General features: G+C 38.3%; 1 protein-coding gene across 2 annotated transcripts in view; it reads left to right on the top strand.

Moving 5' to 3' along the window:
• Window positions 1-4,380: 4,380 nt before the first annotated feature.
• LOC131678920 (uncharacterized) overlaps window positions 4,381-22,672 on the top strand; it is a 466,403-nt gene continuing 448,111 nt past the window's right edge. For both annotated transcript variants that reach the window (XM_058959364.1, XM_058959363.1), the window contains exon 1: window positions 4,381-5,909. The gene's annotated coding sequence lies outside the window, so the exon portion shown is untranslated. The remainder of the gene's footprint in view (window positions 5,910-22,672) is intronic.

Genomic DNA, 22,672 nt, shown 5'->3' with positions numbered 1-22,672 from the left:
AGTAGCTGCCCGCAAGCGATAAAATTGTTAAATAAACAAAATTGATAATTGAAGCATCAAACAAAGTGGTTAAATCCACCAAATACATATAAAACATATAATTTAACTTTCATTGAAATAAAGAATCCGATAACATTTTCCACTACTAAATTAGTTATATTTCAGTAGTTCACTAATTAACGAAGAATTTGTTCTGTTTTAACATATTGTTGTATTGAATATAACAAATTATTATAAATTGAAAATTAAAGTAGTTCGAAATAATTGCGAACTAAACTCACAATAAATAATTTTTAAGATTTTCAAGCTTTTTGAATAAATTGGATGTCTAAGAATGTAGAGAAACATGAAAACTGAATTTATTACTTTTTGTGGTAGAAAAAATGGAAACCTTATGGCCCATCAGAAAAGGAACAATGGTTTGGAAAAGTATAACAATTCAGAATCTTATCAGTTTAGAGTACAACTACTTTGACCCCTAGTTGGCGGTATACGTTTTGCTTTATTTAAAAGCAAAGTTTGAGAACGTTTGAAAGTTTTATAGTTTCTTCCTTGGCTATATACTGAAGTTTTTTTTATGCGGGGGATACGTACCGCATAAAAAAATGCGCATAAAAAAACAGCATAAATTTGAAAATCCGCATAAAATAAAACCGCATAGCTTTGAAAATCCGCATAAAAACCCACAAGGTGTGAAATATTTTTCAATATTAAGCGCCATAGTACTCAAGGAAGAGCAAGGATTTGAAGTAAGAAAGCTTAGGGTTTCCCGGCTACTTAACCCTTTTTCTTCTGCAACGCAGGAGTTAGGATCTTTTGGCATTAAATGCGAATCACCTGAGTCTGCGGCATGTCCAGACAAGCGTAAAGTCACTTAATGACTTATACTGTCAGAACCGTGACTCCTTGGAATCGCAAGACTGACCTCGCCACCTAACCGACCAGCATCGAGATAAAGATTTTGAGAGAAATTTCAACGTCGGGAAATTTCTCCGTCGGAGTAGACTAAGCCCACCGCCGGGGACTAATTAGAATAGATCGGGAAGTAGCTCCGGCAGATGCTCGTCGGGGCGTCTGTCAACTGGAAGTCACACTCCACCCCGAATCGCAGGACCCACCTCTGCCCGGGTAGTATCGGTTTCGGAAGATCTTCCACTGCCGGGGAACTCTTCGTTGGAGTAGGAAAGATCCACCGTCGGGGACTATTCCGAGTAGTCCGTAGCGAATCGCCGGCTAGAATCATCGGGGCGCCAGTGAACCGGACGCAATCCTCCACCGGGAATCGCTGGACTCACCTCGGTATTCTGCCGGACTGCATCTAAGGAAGAATTACGTGTCCGTCAACGGTTGCAGGATACGTTCTTTCGTCGGGGAACTCTTCGCCGAGGCTAGCTCCACCGTCGGGAACTACGCTGAGTAGCACCGAACGCGAAAGACCCTGGTCGTTGGGGCACCAGTGAACCAGAAGCCACCCTCCAACCGGAATCGCCAGATCGACCACGGCATCCAACTGGTCAACGTAGAGTGGAAGGCATGTAGAATATCATGCCAAGCAGGACTGATATGGCGGTTACGAGACAAGCGAAATCTAGCACGACCAGCTAGACCTGGAATCAAGTGAAGTGCATTAGCACGCCTCCCCCCAAAGTAGTCATTTCAAATGGAATCCGGGGGATCAGGCAAATGTCGGACTTCTTGGTGGAGTTTAGAGGAATAGGGTTCAGAGTTATCTTCTCTGTTCAGAGTCCCTCACTCTGGCACACGATGGACGAAATCGGTAGTATGGTCTAACTACAGAACGTGTGCCGGGTCGGCGTAAAAGCTTAAAAAAAAATACACGCTCAAAGACTTTTTTTCCGATCTCGCCGAACTGAGTCGAATGGTATAAGAGATTCGGCTCTGCGGGCCTCGGTTAAAAAGTCGAAATTCCGACCGATTGCATAAGTTTTATTATGAGAAAGGTAATATGGTATTCAGTCATTTTCTGTTTTTATTTTCACTGCATCAAGAATACTTCTCATATCCTTAACCCAAAGACTAGTAATTTATAACCTAAAATAAAAATATGAACATTTTATGTCTTTTGTTTAAGCATGTGCATTCACGAGGATCTATCTTCGATAAAAGTCGCTTCAGGTGATGCCCTAGAAATTAAAAGGAAGCTGCATAAAAAGAATCGCATAACTTTGAAAATTTGCATTAAAAGCCGCATAACTTTGAAAATCCGCATAAAAGAAACCGCATAACTTTGAAAATCCGCATAAAAAAGTCGCATAAAAAATCTGCATAAAAAATACTTCAGTGTATTACATTCGCCGGAGAGATAGACATCAAAACAATCAATGTACCAAACAACGATAACCAAATCGAAGATGCCTTCAACCACCAAATGGAAGTGGTGTTGCGTGTTATGAAATAGGATGCATCGAATCCATTTAAAACATTAAAAAGACAATTAACATTGAGGAATAATCACATAAAAATGGGAGTCTAATGCTGAGCGCTGTTTCACTAGCAAGTTTCAAATTCTAATTTGATTTACAAGGTCTTTTTTGGCATTTTAATTTTGCTTATATTCTTCAATTAAAAAGAGTTTGAGGAGAGTTTCAGGCGAAGAAAGGTCTACTTTTTGAAACATACTGTAATGAAGTTGAACATTTTGCCAATTTAATTGGCGTGTACGGAAAGCAGTAAACAACGCTGAAAATATCTCACCTGTGAGGAAAAGGAATTCAACACGCAGAAGCAAACCAAGTCCGCTGGACCCAACAGACAGGCAATAACGTTTGTTTTTTTACATATTGTAAAAGCATTATTATCCCACGGCTGAGACAAGCTAATGCATTGAACTATGTTAAGTAAATTAACTTAGAAAAATGCACGTAGAGATAAAAAGATATCTGTTTAGCCCACAGGGGGACATTTCGTACTTTGAAATATCTGCAAAACTCTTTCATAGTATGTTTCATATTTCGCATCTCTCCTAACAAATTATCACAAATCCGATATAAGAGTATACCATAAGAAAAAATTGGCAACATGTTTTGTACACTCTTTCATGTTTTGCTGAATTTCGACGTTCGGAAACTTATTTTTATTTTATGTTGAGCAAAGATTGAATGTTTCAAAATCCTTATATTGCATAAAGTTATGCTTTAATATATGTCGCTCTCAGCTATAAAATTTCACATCGTTGGCTATATCATACATAAAATCTGCGTCTGAAAATCGTATACTTGTTAGTCAGCACATTATAAAATTGATATAAATATATAGAAAAAATCTCGTTAAAAAGTCGCCATTCCATCTTTGCTCCAATTTCCATGTAAAACCGAATGACGAACGACGACAGTGTACATGGAAATCGGTATGTACAAACGAACACTCCCGATAAAGCACAAAGCCATGCGAATGACGGCGGATCTCCACCTCCCTCCACCCATTTCTGCTGCGCTATTGCTACCCGTGTGCTTCATTATCATCTATTTAGCATAAAAATGCGCATACAATATCGCGCATTAAGCGCGAGCGCACCTCTGATTGGAGAATAATAATATGAATATGATTTCTCCCACCCTTTTTCCTTTGATTCGTTCGGTTTTCCACACCGCTTAGTATATTGTATGGCACCGACCAACCACGCGTGTATTGTAGGCTACTCTGGCTGGCTTTACACTCGCTGCTGCATTACCATATCTCTCGTTCGCTCCTCTTCGGCACTTTACAATACATTTAAAAAAATCTCGGCTCCCCCTTTTGTTCGCATGACGATTTGACCGGACCAACACACACCCCCAGAGCTAAGATACGAACGAAGTCGTGGAAAAAAAACTTCGATAAAAAAACACCCTCGCACACAGTTTAAAATCTAAAAACTGCTCCGAACTTGCTTTTTTATCACAAAGGGGGAGCATGGCGCACACATGCAAACCTGACTGCAACCGCAGCAGTAGGCCATGGTAGCGAAAGCTCACCCATATTGGATTCTCTTTTCCTCTCGCAGTTCAAATCAAAAGCTCGGGCGCTTTAGCGAGGAATAAAAAACTTGACGAAACCCCACCGTGTATGTGGTGACAAGATAACAGAACTGAGGATCCTCTCTCACACAGCTCATAACACCTATCTGTCTGTGTGTATATTGGTGGTGGTTGCTTTCGCGAGCAATGAAGACAGCCCCAAAGCAGCACGGCAGCAAACAGCAGAAGGAAACACAGGCAAATCGCGGGTGGCCACTGATCTTATTGTTTTCCTCCGTTCGCCGTACGGGCCGCCCTCTGGCCCCCACGTCGTCGCTCGACGCCCGATTATCCGTAGTGTATCGAAAGCGATTCCAATACGAATCGGCACATTTTCTTAGTCCCATTTGACGTTTCAGTGAAAACGCATGTGCTTTTTTATCGTCGATTCTGCTTATTTTTTCGTTGTTTGTTGTTGCGCTCACTCGCTCGCTCCTTCGTTCGCGGCCCTGTGACTGCTACTACTGCTGCTGCTGCTCCTCTTCGTGTTAGCGTTACACAGGCATTTGACGGCGACGGCTACTGCGATAGATACCAGCCAGCATCGTTTGATGTGTGCTTTTCCGTTGTTCGCGGGGACGGTGGGGACATGCACGTGCAATGCCGTGGGACGTTAGAGAGAGAACGAGACTCACACACGCAGATGTCACCGTTGGAGTTGGGGGAGTGAAAGAGCTAGAATGATCCTCCCCTCCCGTATACACCACCATGAGATAACCAGGACCACCAACCCCGAAAACTGACGATTGACTCGGCCGGGTGGACACCTTTTTTTTGGCGGAACCTAACGAAGAAAAAAAAAGGTGCAAAAATCAACTTTGCTCACCTCTTCGTGCCGCCACGGCGCCCCAACAGCGGACAATTCCTGGCTGCTATCTATTTGATTTTTATAACTTTATTAATTAGTGTTGTTCGAGTCGAACGATGATAGATTGACAACACAGCGCTGCTCTCGGCTCCCCAAGAAGCTTGCCTGCAGCGACCAGGCCACGCCAGCGATCGCGCTACAGTATAGTTCTGCTCCGTGCTGCGATAGTTGATGCCGGTATCCGGTTCGTGATAGCGTGCTCCCCATCAGAGTGTAGTGTTTGCCGGTCGTCGTGACCGTTGTGTGCGGAAGTTATCCTGCTGCTCGGACGGTACACCATCCTTGTTTTTGGCGTTGGAATGAATTCACCTCGCGGAACGGTCGTTGCGTAGCTGATGAACTCTTGCTCCTGTCTGTCTGTCTGTCTGCAGTCGTGGCTCCTGTTGCTTACTTTGGGGAGGGTGGTTGCGCGTTAATGAGAAACTACTCCACCCACCTTCTACGCTATCACCACCGACTGGCTAACTGACCGACGACGACGACGACGGAAATCCAGAACGGTCAGCGTGAATCAACCTGACCCGGCGGTTCGCGACGGGAAACGCGCGTGTGTGTATGATACAATCCATCCCCCGGTAGTGATACAGCCGGATGAATTGGCGATACTATTCATAGGTGACCAACAATCAATTAGCCAGTCAAGGAAGTGTTTGGTGATGTGTTAAAGAGATTCGGAGTTTTTTTTGTGCTTCGGCGAAGAAAGGAAATTTGATTTTGCCTGACAAGTTGTGACAGTGGGATCGATAGAAGATTGTGTTGTTTATAATGTGATTGCGACAATGATGCAATAATAACATAAGAAAAAAAACAAATGGAAAAGAAAACGTTGTTCCCAGTTTGCATTGGAAAATAACGAGTGCTTGAAAACGAAGGAAATAAAACTGCGACTACGACGAGTGGTGAATTGCCGTCGGCATTGTGTGGAAATTGTTCGCGCCTGCTTGGATATGTGTGTTGCTTGCTGTTTTCAAATTGTAACAAACTCAAATAAATCCGGATATTTGCAATGAATTACGTGATGTTTGGTGAGTCAATTATTTCTAACTATTGGTAATTTTCAATTCATTGGTGTAATTAAGTAGGCTATTTATTTTGTCAACATAATGCAAACACATATTAGCAACTTTTGATTGGATAGACAACGGGGTGTAGGCCTATTAGTATAAATAAATTGATGTACAGCAGCTGTGGATAAATCATGGTAACTTATGAAGTTGTCATTATTTTGGAACACACAGTTGATAGATAGTTGTGGTACGTTGTATCGCCATTTGAATTGAGATTTGTAGCTTCCTACCCCTGGGTTAAATTGGTGAAAAAGATACATGTTTATAAAATTTGTTCTGGTGGTGCAGGGAGTGTTAGTATTTTCGCTCAATTTTCATATAATAACGCTTCAATTGAACAACATTTTCTCAAAATACTAAAAATTGAGCGAGGGACAGTGAGTTTCCGTAGGTGCCTCGTCGAAAACATGTTTTGCGGTGTACATCATAAGTTAAAATCTACTGGACCAATCAATCGGTTTTGCAATTTTCCGATGGGGGCTTTTGTTAATTGTTACTATTGTTGTTTATTGGGGCTTTAACTTGAAGGTTCCTCAATTTTTTTAAATGTTTTGTGCAAAAAATTACCTCCAGAGGCATTTGATTAGTCACCGCAGGATTTCTGTCATAATGTGTATATCAAAAGTGTCGAAACTCGATTAGACAAGTAGTTATGGGGGTTTGAGAAATTGGAGTATTCCCAATATTAGGTAATAAGCGAATTTTAGAAAAAAGGTCTACATGGGCTCGAAATCAAATTTTTTGGGCAACATATATCTGGAAAGAGGTCATTTCGTCGATCAAAACCAAGCTATTTGGGCCTGATTATGATGTCACACGTAAATAAAGAGTGTACAAGAACTCTGCAAATGAACGTTTAATGCATGCAATTAAACATGACGCAGGTTTCCTATTCCAACAATTTTTGTCTCCAAAGAACTCTACATATTTTTATATTTAATTTACATGCTTTTTTCCTTTTTGCCTTTCTCATAAAGAAAGGTTATGCAATCACTCTGAAAACGGACTTTTTAACCGAGGCCCGGAGGGCCGAGTCTCATATAGCATTCGACTCTATTCGTCGAAATTGACAAATGTCACTTTTCTCAAAGATGGCTGAACCGAATCGCTCAAACTTGATTTCAAATTAAAGGTATAACGCTCCCAATCCTTCCCTATTTGCTCCTGCTATTGAATTTTTTGTCAATCGGACTTCCGGTTCCGGAGTTACGGGTTGAAGAGTGCCGTCAACCAACAAATTCCCATATAAAATGGTAACACCATGATGTCCAAATGGTGTAATACATATTAAAAAGGGTGCAACATAACTCGGATTTGCGGATCTAGGTCACTAATGATCATTCTAAGCAGCTTTGACCACATTGGCCACCTACGACGGTTCTTGATGCCCCGGGTACTTTCTAAGTTCATAAGTTATTGTCACACCTTTTTCTCAGAAAATTCTTGACCGATTTTTATAAACTTCGTTTCAAATGAAGAATACTATACTCCCATAGACTGTCATTGAATTTAATTCATATCTGATATTTGGTTCCACAGTTACAGGTTTGTTTTTGCGACCACATAGGAATTTCCCATATAAACCGGTACAATCGTACTACTTCAAAGGTTAATAATCCATTTCTATTTGCAAGTCTAGATCACATTGATTGCTTTTGTGAAAGTGAATATGGTAACTTGTGTGTACATAGTGCAGGAAGCAATCGTTTAAATTTGTGAGAAATATTTTGCTTTTCGTTGAAAACATTGTGGGCGCTAATCGCTAATCGGAATACCATTCAGATAAGTATAGTGTGTAGTCATACAGACTATTATTGTTCTGTGATTTTCGGTTTTCATTTCGCTGCATCGGCTGTCTTTGTAAGTTTCCCAGCAGCGAGGTGACACAGTGTGATATTTTTTTGTTTTTGTCCCGCTTCTTCAGCTGTTGTTTATTTTGCCTATAATGACTGGCCTGTGTGCAAAGTGTACGGGCACGGTGAGTCTCGCCGAAGGTCTTGTACTATGCCTTTTTTTGCGGCGATAAATACCATCAAAAATGTTCCGGGTTAACAAAGGCCATGGTAAATTGGGTGGCTGATAATGCAAGTCTTTGCTACAAGTGTGCAAAATGTTTATCAGGCCAGCCTCCTGGTGTGCAGGATGTCAGTTCGATAATCATTGAGTTGGATAAGATGGAACAATTTGGATGGAACAATTCGCTTCCATTCGCGACTAATTACTAATTCGCGAGAGATTCAGACACTGATGCCCGAAAAAAACATCGATGCACAGATAAACATCGCAGTAGAAAACGGAATAGAAAAACTGATCAGGTTTTTAAACAACTCTCTCGAGAGTAAATTGGCTAGCTTGGAAAACAGTGTTGCCAAAAAGTTGGAAGATTTGAAAAGTAGTTTTAATGAAAATGTTAAGCGTGAAATTGAATTAGTTGGAATGAACAGAAAGAGGAATTTTAGTAATAGGAAGGTTCATTCTGAATCTGACGGAAATCCCAGTAGAAAACGAAAATTTTTGACGAATAGAGAAGATGAACCGATGTTAATTGAAATAGACGATGATGGAAATAATGACGAGGTTTTTGATAAAAATAGTAGAATTACTTACGCGAATGTTTATTTGGGAGCTACTGGGACGAATAAAATTAGAACTAGAAGTCAAACGAAACGTAAGGCTCGCCCGGTCATTGTGATTAAACTAGTCGAGCCGTTGCAATCGAGTGACGACACGAGGAATGAATTAAAAAATAAATTAGATCCAAAGGTGCACAAAATTAGCAACTTTAAAAACGGTAAAGATGGCTCGATTATTGTGGTGTGTGCAACTCGGGATAATATTGAATCGGTGAAAGAAAACATTGTAAGCAATCTAAGTGAAAAGTATAATGCTGTTATACCGATACCCGGTAAACCGAAGTTGAAAATAATGGGGATGAGTGATCGATACTCTGAAGAAGTCTTCATTGACTTATTGAAGAGTCAGAATGAGGGTATTCCGTTTGAATATGTTAAAGTTGTTGCCAATTTCCAAAATCCACGCATCAAATATAACAAATACAATGTTATAATTGAAGTTGATAAGGACACTTATAGCAGCCTGATGTCAGCCCGTGCGGTAAACATTGGTTGGGATAGGTGTTCTGTTTTAGAGGCCTTTAACGTGCTGCGCTGCTTCAACTGTGGAGAATATGGTCATAAGAGCACGGGATGCGTGAATAAAGAAACATGCTCCAGATGTAATTGAGCTCATAGAACATCTGAATGCTCGTCAACGGATTTTAAATGCGTGAATTGTATTAAAAAGAATAATGAACGTAAAATGAATTTGGACGTAAATCATGCGGCATTTAGTAAGCAGTGTTCAGTATATCGGAGACTGCTAGAATTAAAAAAGCAACGTTTTGTCAAGTGAATAGCAACTAACAAACGAGAGGTTGTCTGAATCATTGTATTTAAATATAACTGGGTTATCTACAAACTTTGTCGCAATGCGACATCTTGTAGAAAACAAACGTCCATTGTTGGTTTTAATATCAGAAACACATATTGTTGATGCTGATGCATTTGATCAGTATAGCATTCCGGGTTATAAAGTTGCTTTTTGCCTATCTCATTCCAGACATACCGGTGGAGTTGCTATTTACGCCAAAGAATCGATTAAATTCAACGTTCGGTTAAACGAATCAGTTGATAATAATTGGTTCTTGGGTATATCAGTTGAAAGACGCCTGCAGATGGGAAATTTTGCAGTAGTATACCATTCTCCTAGTTCAAGCGATCGACGGTTTTTAGAAATTTTAGAAAACTGGTGGGAGAATTTCGTTGACTTAAGTAAACTTAATGTAATTTCGGGCGATTTCAATATTGATTGGCTCAACGACCAAAATTCAAATCAGTTGAAGTGTTAAAAGAGTGTACAAATTGTTTAGTTTCTCAAAAGTATGTTAATTTAAATAACTCGAACAGCTGGTACTCTTTAGATCTTTTGCGCCTGAAAAGTAAAAGGGATAAAAAGTACAAGAAATTTTGCAGAACTAATAGTGAACGTCTTTGGAATGGGTACACACACGCGCGAAATATTTATTCACGAGCTTTGAAAAATACCAAATGTGAGTACATTCAAAGGAAGATCGATCAACATCAAAACAACAGCAAAGAGTTATGGAAAATCCTAAAGAATTTAATTAAACCTAAAACTAGTTCCTTGCAGTCCATAACTTTTAACGGGGTAGAAGAACAATCTGAGCAAATAATAGCAGAAAAATCGAACAGTTATTTCGCTAACAGTGTGCAACTGATCAATCAAAGTATTGAGCTGGTCAGTGAACCTGTGGAAATAACATAGCCGATTGATATTAACTGTAGATTTGATGGATTTCACCCAATCACTTTTGAACAATTGAAAGATATTTGTTTTTCTTTGGGAAAATCGGCTGGTATCGATAACGTCAACGCAAAAGTGATACAGGATTGCTTTCATGTCATCGGACACGATCTGCTGGACCTTGTAAATGAATCGCTACAAACTGGGCACGTGCCGACAGTTTGGAAGGAATCACTTGTGATTCCTATTCCCAAAGTTACTGGGACGGATAAAGCCGAAGAGTACCACCCCATTAACATGTTGCACACATTAGAGAAAATTTTAGAACTTGTTGTTAAGGGCCAGCTAATGAGTTATTTGAATAATAATAATTTGCTAATTCCGGAGCAATCGGGATGCCGAAACCGCTTTGAATCTAGTGTTAGAAAAATGGAAAGAGAAAATCGAGGTTAAAGAGACTACTTTTGAGACAATTTCGAGACCTTTACTTTTGAAAACTTTAGAGCGATTTGGTATCGGAGGGATAGCACATAAGTGGTTTGAAAACTATTTATATGATAGAACTCAGAAAACTAGTTTTAACGATTTTGTATCTAGTCCTCTCGACAATCCTCTTGGAGTGCCGCAAGGTAGTGTCTTAAGTCGTATTTTATTTATTATGTATATAAATGACATTAGGCGAGTTTGTACGATTTTGTGACTTAAATTTGTTTGCTGACGACACTGTTCTGTTCATTGCAGCTAAGGATGTAGATGAAGGCGTGGCGCATTTGAACGAAGATTTGCATTCCCTTGCTCGTTGGTTCAAATTTAAATAATTAAAGTTAAATGTTGCTAAAACTAAATATATGATTATCTCTTCAGCTAATACTAGGTCTGACGTTAACGTTGAAATAAACGGTGAGACTATTGATCGCGTTAGTGAATTAAAATATCTTGGAATAATCATTGATGAAAAGTTAACCTTTAAGTCTCACATCGACAATGTCAGCAAAAAGATTGCTAAAAAGTATGGTATATTGTGTCGTCTGAAAAATGATTTAACAATCAGTAGTAAAATTTTATTATATAAATCTATTTTTCTACCCGTCTATTTTGTTTCTTGCCAATCAAACACAAATATTGAGGTTACAGCGATTGCAAAATAGAATCAAGCGATTAATTTAAAAACGTAACAGATACACTTCCTCTAGTTTCATGCTAGATGCATTACAATGGCTCTCTGTGAAGCAAAGAATTTATTACCTTACAATGGTGTTCATTTTTAAAATTATTAATGGAATGCTGCCTCGATATTTGTGTGATCGAATTGAAAGAGGAAGTGATGTGCATAGGTACAACACTAGAAACGCGTCGGATGCAAGAACACCAAACTTTTTATTTAGTAGATCACAGAACTCCTTGTTGTACAAAGGAATAAGTTTTTTCAATTCGATGCCTAGACATATTAAACGTACAGCAGCATTGGCGGAGTTCAAAACACTATGTATTTCACACGTAAAATCTGCTTTGTAGACAGATTTTATTGGATTTTAATATTTTGGAGTTATTTGAATAACTATGTAATACCACGAAGATTGTATTTTTTTTTTTCACTTCTAATATTTGAATTTAGTCACACTAAATTATTATATTCGCTATGATGATGATGGATTTTTGTTACTTGTTTATTAAAGTTATTAAAAAATATTGAGATGTCTACAAAAGCAGATAGAGACTAACTTGAAATCGAACATGGTGACCAGCACTAAAAGCTCATCGGGTTGAATCGAAGCTTTTAGATTTTTGTTGTGATCAGGGTCTGATTTGATGATGGAGTTGTGTTGACTTTGCTCGACAATAGAGTTAATCTCGGTTATTGCTGCGATAGGGGTAATAACGGAGTTAGCTCGTTGAGTATGGGGCTTGATGACTCCTTCTGATAACTAACTAGATATCGGGTTCAATTACTGATCAATCAAGGATGTTCTCGGATAGGAATATCCCTTGATTTCCTTGGGTTAATGGTAGGAAACTTTGAATAAAGGGGTCTGATGTGGATGATATAACTCAGCCGGACTCTGCATTGCCACTAGGCTCGTCACTTCTCACCTTAGCAGGTGGTAGTACCGATGTCTTGGTCAGGCGGGAGGAGTCTTACAGAGAATTATCGGAATTGGAAGCTATTGGGTTCAATTCCCGATTCTATCAAGTATCTTCCCGGAATGGAAATTTTCTTGATGGACCCTGGTTGTTGGCGAAATATTCGAATTGTATCTGGTTACGTTCTTTTGAAGGAAAGGCTATGTCTGCAAATTTAACCAGTCCGTTTCTTTTTGTTAACTGGTCTTGTCATGAGTTAAAATATTAATTATCTTCTAGATAAATCGTTCAGCTCACACCTTTGTGGGGGTATGAGGTGGGACCATCATCACATCATTTCGTTTTGCAAGTCTAGATCACTGATGGCCAATCAAAGATTCTTTGAATATAATGTCAACTATCGACAGTTCCGGAATTTTCAGGTTCTGGACGTATTACAGAATTAGTCACATCGATTACTCGGTGATTACTGAACCGATTTTTTCAAATTTCAGATGGAGGGTATAATTTGCGGGTGGGTGTTGCATACTCCACCAGCCCACTCACAACTTCCCCTCACACCATCTCTTTCTACATCATATCCCCCCTCCCTCCCCTTTGTCGAATATCAGAGATAGTACTTCATCAGCATTCAACTTCGCAAATTCTGTAGCACAAGCACTCAAGTTAACTAGCAGAATTTTCATAATAACTTACATCAACTTTAGACAATTCTAATACAGTGAAGATCCGTTTTTAACAGCCCTTTGGTGAATTTTAGGCTGTTAAAACGTGGATATTGACAAAATCTTGACATATATTTTTCTTTCTTTTTAACAAATAGAACCTCTTAAAATATTCTTCTTTAGTCCCTAGCTTCATAATCCTTTCCAATTATTTAGTTAGAGAGCGCAAAATTTAAAATAAAATTAAATTTTGAATTTTTTCATATTAAGGATCTCTAAGATAAGAAAAATATGCTCAAGAAAAAGTTACTCGAATTCGACTTGGTTCGTCTGCTAGAGCTCATCAAACTACCAACTATCAATTTTCATATGAGGCTGACAAAATGGGGGGCTGATAAAATCGGGTCCTCACTGTAATCTATCAATCGTACAATGTAATGGTATATTGCTCTCTATAATGTAGATATGTGCATTGAAGGTACCTTGCTTGAAGTGGTAACAAACATGACAATAATGTTCCATAAATACCTTATCGTCTCATTGCGACTGTACTCTCCGCAAAATAGATCTTTGTCACACACGCCCATAGCGAACTAGTCCATTGTTCACATTGTTCCTTCAAATTGATGTTCTTTGTGCGTTTTAAACAACTCGAATAATTAAAAATCATATTCGATTTTGTTATGTTTGTTTTCGTCCATTTCTGGACCGCCAGTTTATAAAAGGAGCAAATGAGTTATTTTAAATCTTCATGCTTTTCCTAATACACTAGTTATAACACTATTTGGTACTTGTATGGACCTGTCAGCTTCAGATTCGTCCAAATCTGAAACAATCAGATCCGTTCAGATTTCGAAAATATATATGTTACCTAATTGTCAGCTAATAATTGTTGCTGAAATAATACTATTAATGTTAGAAGTATTATTCGAACAGCATTATTTTGAATATAACCAAACATGCTTACAATGTTCTTGAACATCTATTACCAAAAAATATTTACACAGCTAAACTAAAAAGGCAACCGTTCAACGAAGCTACAACCAGAAAAAAGATTTCACAAACAGTACTACTCTCATTGGTTGTTATCTCAAATCAATCGACCCATCAAATATTTCATTACGAAACAAATCTACTCTGCAATACCGATAGGAAATGGCTTGGAAATATAAATGATTTTTGGCCTTTTTATATACATATTAGGCAATCACTCCAAAAAATCGAGCTGCCAATCGAGTCCCAGAGGGCTAAGTGTCACATACTATTCGATTCAATTCGTCGTGACCGCAAAATGTCTGTGGGTTCATGTGTGTGTCAAATAAAATCGCTCAATTTTCTCAAAAAAATATTGCCCACCTATGACGGTTCTTGATACTCTCGGGGAACAATCAAAGTTCGTAAGATAATGTCACATCTATTTCTCAGCAAATTCTTGACTGATTGTTACAAACTTGAAATTTTAGTGAACTATTTCACTAAATTTAGGTTTTTGAAAGTTATGTCCAGCTTCTAGCGACTAGTAATAGTGCGAGCAGCAGATATAAGAAAAAGTATTAGGAGCTGGATCATCGCTATTCATTTGATAGGATTCAATATGATATCTGAGCAGAAAACGAAAACTACGCTGAGCACCAAAAATATATTATGGAGCCACAAATCGTGTTCGTGATGTAGTCCACAAAACAAGATACCGCGCACCAGTTACGCTTTTATGAACCATATCATTGTCACGTTACTCGGAGTAAAACATCCGATAGTTATTAAACATGAGTCACATTACTCCACGTGTTGAATTCGAAAGTGGGCTCAAGAATAAAATATTACGATAACGTGCATATAATTTACGAAAATCATGGCTAAGTGCCTGAAATCATGAGCATAAATTACCCTACTCGTGACTAAAATATCAAACATCGTGTCTATGATCCCGAAATCATGAACACAAATCACTCTACTTGTGGAAAAATATCACGATAACGTGAATAGAAAATCCGGAAATTGTGACTGAAATCATGAACATAAGTCACGCTATTCTGCCAGAAAAATCCAGCACGTAACACGTGAATAAAATATCACGAAAAAGTGTATATAAATTACGAATATCGCGAGTAAAGCTCTGAAATTATGAACATTGTTTTAATTGATCTACTACAAAGTATGAATAAGAACCATAAAAAAACTTAACATGTCCAGGGAACAACCACAGTAACCCAACAAAACATGTAACGTTATGTACATTTTTGCGCGAACGAAGTTTTTTGAAAACACACATAGTTTCATAAATACGAGGTTTATTATCCATCATTTAAGCAACTTGGTCACGATTTTCGCAAATCGTTCAGTTCACGAAATCGTGAGTTTTTGTTCATGAATTTAATGTCGGATTTTTTTTTCTATGCACACTGTTTGTGCATGTGCGTTAGAGTGGGACATGGTTATATGAAAAAAATAAAATTTCGCTCCGAGTAACTTTTTGGGTCCCATTTAGCTCCCAGAACAACTCTGCAAATTTTTAGTTCGATCGGTGAAACTATAATTTTGCGCCCACTGTTTAAAGTTTACATGGGATTTCGTATGGGGAAAACGTCTTTTGCAAATTAATTCTTCCAAGAGTCACCCGTTACCTCCTAAAAATAAATAGATGTATGATTTTTATAGGAAATTTGTCAAGGATACAAAGTCGAGAAGACCACGAAACGATCTGATGCTTGTGGAAAAAGTTATTAAGCAAAAACCGATTGATGCCCTGAAGATTGATGAAAATTTTACTTTTCATAGCATCATTGCTGCTGACGGTCGAATTATATACAAAGCCTTTAATTTTCTCTTATTATGTACAAAAGAAGACTCAATTTATCCCTCAAAACTCTTGCGAAGTGGCCAAACAGTATAAAAAAATGATTTGGAGACATTAAGAGAAGATCAAAACAAAATTGCATATAATTGGACAACCAACAACAGTGGTGCTAGAAAAAATGAATATTTTATCAATCGTCAGAGCATCAATTGGTTTCAGCTTAATAACTTTTTTCTCAAGCGTCGGATCGTTTCGTAGTTTTCGAGACTTTGTTTCTGTGTTAAATTTCCTACAAAAGTCACATAACGTTTTATTTTTAGGAAGCAATGGGAGACTCCTGGAGGAATTATTGTGTGGAAGTTAATTTTCGCATATAAAATCCCATGTAAACTTTAAACAGTGGGCGCAAAAATATAGTTTCAGGGATCAAGCTAAAAATTTGCACAGATGTTCTAGGACCCAAATGGTACCCAAAAAGTTGCTCGGAGCTGGAATCTATTTTTTGTCCCACCCTAATGTGCGTAGCTTTTGCATTGTAATTCTTACGAAATAGAAGCATTTCAGGAAATTCGCTGTAATTTTTTTCAGTTTTGAGGATGCTCTATAATGTATATTCGAATACTCAAATAAATTCAACATTATTTGGAGTTTTATCCAGAAATCTGAGTAAACTTTTGTGCTTATGCAATTTCAACAATAATATAGCTGTTATGTACAATATTTAGATGGGATAAAATTACAGAAACTTGTTTGTGTACGCTAAAATCAAATTAGGTACATTCTAGGTGGATACTGTTGTTGCGCTTTTTCAGTACCTACTACTAGTTCCAAGAGTCACACAAGAATAAAAATGGAAGTAAAAATCGACTTTTTAACCGAGGCCCGGAGAGCCGAGTGCCATATACCATTCGATTCAGTTCGTCAAGATCCGAAAATGTGTGTGTGTCACTTAAACTCACACAATTTTCTCAGAGATGGCTGAACCGATTTACACAAACTTAGTTACAACTGAAAGGAATAACGCTCCCCTAAGCTGCTATTGAATTTTTAGTTGATTTCCGGTTCCGGAGTTATGGGTTCAAGAGTACGGTCACACAGGGAATTCCCATATAAACTGGTAATACCATAATGTCCGAATGATGTAATACGTATCAAAAAGGGTTCAACATTACTTGGGTTTGCGGGTCGTAGCTTTGACCACTTATGACGATTCTTGATGCCCCCGGGGAACTCGCCAAGTTCCTAAGCTAATATCATATCTATTTGCAAGCGAATTCTTGACAGATTTTCACAAACTAAATTTCAAATCAAAGACACAGTAATCCTATTGGTTACTATTGAAATTTATTTGGTTCTGACTATTGGTTCCGTAGTTACAGGTAGGTTAGTAAGGTCTCACTGGAATTTCCCATATAATTCGTTTCAATCGTAATACCTCAGAGGTTAAAAATTTATTGAAACAATGTTATAAATTAATAATGGACGTTAGGCATAATGGACGTTGGGCATAATGGACGTTAGACATAATGGACGATTGGCATAATGGACGCTAGACATAAATTATCATATTGAAGTATCTTGGAAATAACTTTTTGGTGGTGACAGCCTCGGGTGGTAAGAGCGCAAATGTTTGAATTTTTTGGAATTAATCTGGAAGCTGATAAAACTTGATTAACATTTCATTCTATTGTATATACCTCAAGAAATCTTCACTCAAATAAAAGATACAGAACGAATGAACATCGAATGAACGAATGAACAAATTGCACATCTCTGAAATAGGATAAATACTCTTGTTTAAAATCAGTCTATTTTGTATTAAGGTATGAATAAAGCACATCAACCCCTTGATGCCTATGTTGTTTGTAAACAACAACGTTTTTAAACTGCTAAAACTTTTGATTTAGCCAGAATTTACTCACAAAAACAAGGAAGACCAGTAACTGGGACTATTAGAACTTAGAACTGAAGTTATTGCTATTAGTCTGATATAACTCTGCTGAAGCAGTAACACCAGAGGTATGGACAGTTGACGTTGATAAATGAAATTTTGATATATCTTCATTATTTTTTTTAATTCAAAACTGCTAAAGCGTATCTTCGACTATCTTTTTCTAGCATATAGAGTATTGAAAATTTTCTAGGATAATTGTGTTGAGCAGCTTCCAGCACTGCGAAAGAAGATCTTTCAAAGGATGTTTTTCGTGTTTCTTGAACCCTATGAACGATAGAAAAAAGTTGGCATGAAAGGATTAACTTAGATTAGTTCTTCATGCATGCAAGGTGTAATTGTCCAAGAAGAAAATATATAACCTAAAAGAACAGCTCATGAAAGAAAGAATGATGCATGGTTCTATATTGATTATCTCCCATATTCTTAAGCACAGTAACTGTATTCTCGAGGCCATCACAAATAGCACTACGGAAATTGTTTGATGTGAGAGAGAGAGAGAGTTTATTCCTCTACTGTGATGAGTTACCGAAACGAAAAAGGAACGTAGAATCCGTAGCCTGATGTGGATCCTGTACATAACACTGCCAGTTTCCATTAGATCCAAAACTTAATGTCTGTTCATTAATTTTTTCCCATTTTTTTTGTTAACATCCTATTGAGTCAATTTGTTAAATGTTGTAACGGCATTTAATTAGCAAGGGACTGGAAGGTGAAGTATATTTTTCAATATTACGAGCCATAGTACTCAAGGGAGAGCAAGGAGTTGAAGGAAGAAAGTTTAGTAAAGCGTGGAAAGAGTTTCCTTAACCTTCACCCTTTGTCTGCTACCACAGGAGTCAGGATATTTTGAGATTAGAAATGCGAATCACCCGAGTCTGCGGCATGTCCGGATGAGCCTAAAGTAACTTTGCATTTCATGCTGTCGGAACCGATCTTCAACTCCTTGCTCTCCCTTGAATATTATAGCTCTTAACATTGAAAAATATACTTCACCTTCCAGTCCCTTGCCAATTTAATGCCGTTACAACAGTCTGTTCATTATTTTGCTTATTTTTTTAAAATATTTGGATGCAACTGTATTGGTAATACATCTAAAAGGCTAAAAATTTGCTTGTATCAAAACTGAAGGGATATTTTCTTCATCTCGTCTGCAGAAAAATAGAGAAAAAAGCTCTACAGTTGCAAAGGGTAAATATCTCGGATCATATTTTTAATTTTGGAGTCTCTCGCTAGAGTTATGCGAAGGTATGGTATAGCAAAGCGTCATTTTTACCTAACCTGAAAAAACAAGCGAAATCTCTAACGAAAGCATTTCGATTATTTTTATATTTTTGTGAATTATGCCTATCGTCCATTATGCTTAACGTACATTATGCCAATCGTCCATTATGCCTAACGTACTTATGCCTAACGTATGTATGCCTAACGTACTTATGCCTAACGTATTTATGCCAAACGTCGCGCACCCATATATAATGATAATTTTGCAGGTATTTTTTAACTGTTACAATATACACTGACTGTTAAGAAATCGGAATCGGTGCCTTGCTTCTTGTTGGCCGCCACAACCAAATTGAATTATTGTTCAAAAAGATTGATTTCAAATCTAAGCCCAATCAATTTTTTAACACTTTCTCTAGTTTTGAAACCGACTTATTGAGGCTATTGCAGTTGAAAAACTGACACCATACAAACTGTCAAGTGTTTTGTCCGAATCGAAAGTATGTTCAAACCGTATTGGCGCTGGTTGATTTGGCCAATTATCACACCAAAGTTGGAATTTGACTTTCGTTCAGTTGTAAATATCAAACCAGGTTGCAATAATTTACACCCACTGAAAAAAAAAAACAATTTTCGATCAAATCAGGGCAATGTCTCGTTCGGTGAAAAGGTCGACTGCGATAACCGGGACACGGGAATCGTCACCGCAGTCGCACATGTTTTTAAAGTGTCATTACCGTTCGGCGGGAATTTTTTTTTCTCGAAATCTTGATAAACGCAAGTGCTCCGATAAGTGGTATCAATGAATAATAAATTAGAACGAACCCAGACGTTTACATACCGATTGACAAGCGGCATAATTTGTTTCGTGTCTCCACGATATTTGCCTTTCCAATACCCGGCGTTATCAGTTTTGCGCTTGAAAACTTTCAACATTGCAACAACAACAACGACGGTTAGATTTCCACCTGACACCAATTGACAGTGAATTGTGACTCCTGACTGTTCTCACTAATAGCTATGCGATTTTATTGATCGAAAAAAGTCTTCCAATCACTAGCAGGATGTGACTCACTTCCTTGTGGAGGGATCAACCACCAAAACAAAATTCGTTATGATAATCACCTGCTTACGGAAACGGAATACCCACAGTTCAGCGATTAATCGGACACAAAAAAAAATCCACATCCAAAGGTGACACTGTGTCGGCGTATTGTTTTTAATTGCACCTGACTAATCGATTTTTGTACCAGTGTCATTTGCACGTCAATCGCGCAGTATGCCATGTATTTCTGAGACTGTAACTGATAACTAAACGGCAGCGATTCTAATGGGCACGGCCTGCTGACGGTGATATTCTAAGATTGTTGAAAGATTGAGGATGGAGGTGGAGGGGGGATGATCAAGTACACACTAACATCAGGAAATTGATTGACAGTAGGCGGGTGGGTGGCCATACGCGAGGTTTTTTCCCCTAATCAGTACAAAAGCAAACATCACTTTCTTATAGCGCCTTATTCAAACGGAGCTAAGCTAAAATGTGAACTCATTTGTATAGTGATTAAATTTAAATAGACGCTCGATATCGGTAACACTTGAGCAATGTTCGTTTATGAATGCATGTGCCATTGCGTTTATCAACGAGTAAACCAAGTGGGCCGATAATGAACTGGAGCAGTTTTCGATGAACTATTTGACATTGGGAAATCGTTTACAATTGCTAACTCAATTTGAACTTGATAAATTTTTACCGTCTATAATAAATTTCTCAATAATTTCCGGTTGATTAACTGGTTCATAGAAAATTTAAAAAACATCTTCAAACGAGCAAGGTTAAGTAGATTTGCACATGTTTTCTAGTCGGAGCAATTGAACACAACGTAAATTCGTTACAGATCCGGAAGTTCGGAAGCAGTTTTGCTACCGGCCTATTCAGCAGTTCAACGAAATTTTAGAATCTATACCATAAGCTTCATCATTATTGATCGTAGTAACCATGATCTACCATCTCCTTGCCCACACATTTTCATTCACAAAATCCAGACTTACGTTTCCGATAAGACGAGTCCCGTGCGTAGCGTAGTTCAACCGATTTCTGCTATTATTATAACAAAATTAAATATTTCTCGCATCTCTTATTACAGTGTTTAGCCCAATTTTGCCCGCTTCATTCACTGAAGCGATTGGGGCGAAAATTCTGGCAGACTGCTGCTGTGTGCTGCTGATTCACTCCGTTTTTCTCAGCTTTTCGGGGGCATCTCTCGTATCTTGCACACCTTCGTCCGCCGAACGTATTCTGTTACTCTTCAGTTTTTTTTTACTCCTCATCCGTTCCCATCATAGTCGTTCTTTTGTGCGGTAATTGATGGTAATTTTATAATTTATAACGCTTACAGCAAACTGCTGTGAATGTTTTTGTTGAGTTAGCCGGTGGCAAGGCCTACTGATGTCCGACGATAGCTCTATGCTGCCTAATCAGATACGTATGGCTCTCTCTCTCTGCAGAGCATTTCCCCGAAAAAAATAGCTCATTAAAATATGAATTTATTATAATTGAAACTGAAAACAATATTCATGAGATTGCGCTTTTCATCTTAATGTTGAAATGTATCGCCGCCTCCTCCGCGACTTTGGCAGGTGAAGAAAGACTTACGACGCCACGAAATATAATTTATATGCGTTTATTGCTTATTTATTTATCCTTTTGTTTTCTCCGGGCCCCCGTTCCGGGATGACTTTCTCCCTTCCGGGGGTTGACCGCCGACCCGGCTCAGCTCGAGTGCAGCGGTGTTAATTGAATTAATTACCCCCGGCAGCCGCAGGCAGGCGCAGCCTACTGTCCTATTTAGCGGAGCAGGAATCGAATGGTTTTTACTCATTTTCGGATGTTTCTTTTTTTTTTTTTTTGTTCCGGCTTCTAGTCGCTCTTCATCAAAGTAGGTATTAATTTTCGTATCGATGGTGATAATTGAGAAAAAAGGGCTGAAATGCGAGGCAATTAAAATGGTACTTGTTTCGGTTTAGGCAAGGTGCAGGATAAGGTGAAACGGGACGTTTAGCAGGTTGGATTTTCCGTTTGTTTTTTTTTACGGGAGCGGTTGAAATATCATGTACTATTCCACACATATCCATGCCAACACTTTTTCCATTTTACAACTGGAAAATTTTGGAGCTCTGATCAGTGTCAAAAACGACGCAGCGTCTTTTATAAATTTCACAGCCGAAATACGCATTTCCAAGAAATGGAAACTTGGAAAATAACGATCAATCAATATCATGTACCAGAAATAAGAATCTCTTGCCCTATGTTATGTAGAAATTTGTGCCTTTCCAAGCCGCATCCTCATTTAACTGAGAAAAAGGGCAAGAGAGGTGAAAGAATTCTTGGAGGAATAATAAACCCCACCTGGCTATGTAGGTTCGGCTATGTATGGGGATGGTTCCCTATCAAAAACTCGAATATGCAATTGTTTTACTGCAGGGCAGTTACATACCAGGTGATGTGAATTTCCCGTAATCGGATTCACAAAGATCACATGAATAATACTCAGCATGCTGAGTACTAGTCGTGTGATAATTAAGTTTGCAATGTCTAGTCAGCGCCCTGACAATAATACTGCAACTGTGCTTGGAAAAACGCAAAAATTTCTTTGACCTTTCTGGACACATTTCCGGCACA

Source organism: Topomyia yanbarensis, chromosome 2 (genome assembly GCF_030247195.1).
Source record: "Topomyia yanbarensis strain Yona2022 chromosome 2, ASM3024719v1, whole genome shotgun sequence".
NCBI classification, from domain to species: Eukaryota; Metazoa; Arthropoda; class Insecta; order Diptera; family Culicidae; genus Topomyia; species Topomyia yanbarensis.
This window is presented reverse-complemented; position numbering and strand designations above follow the sequence as displayed.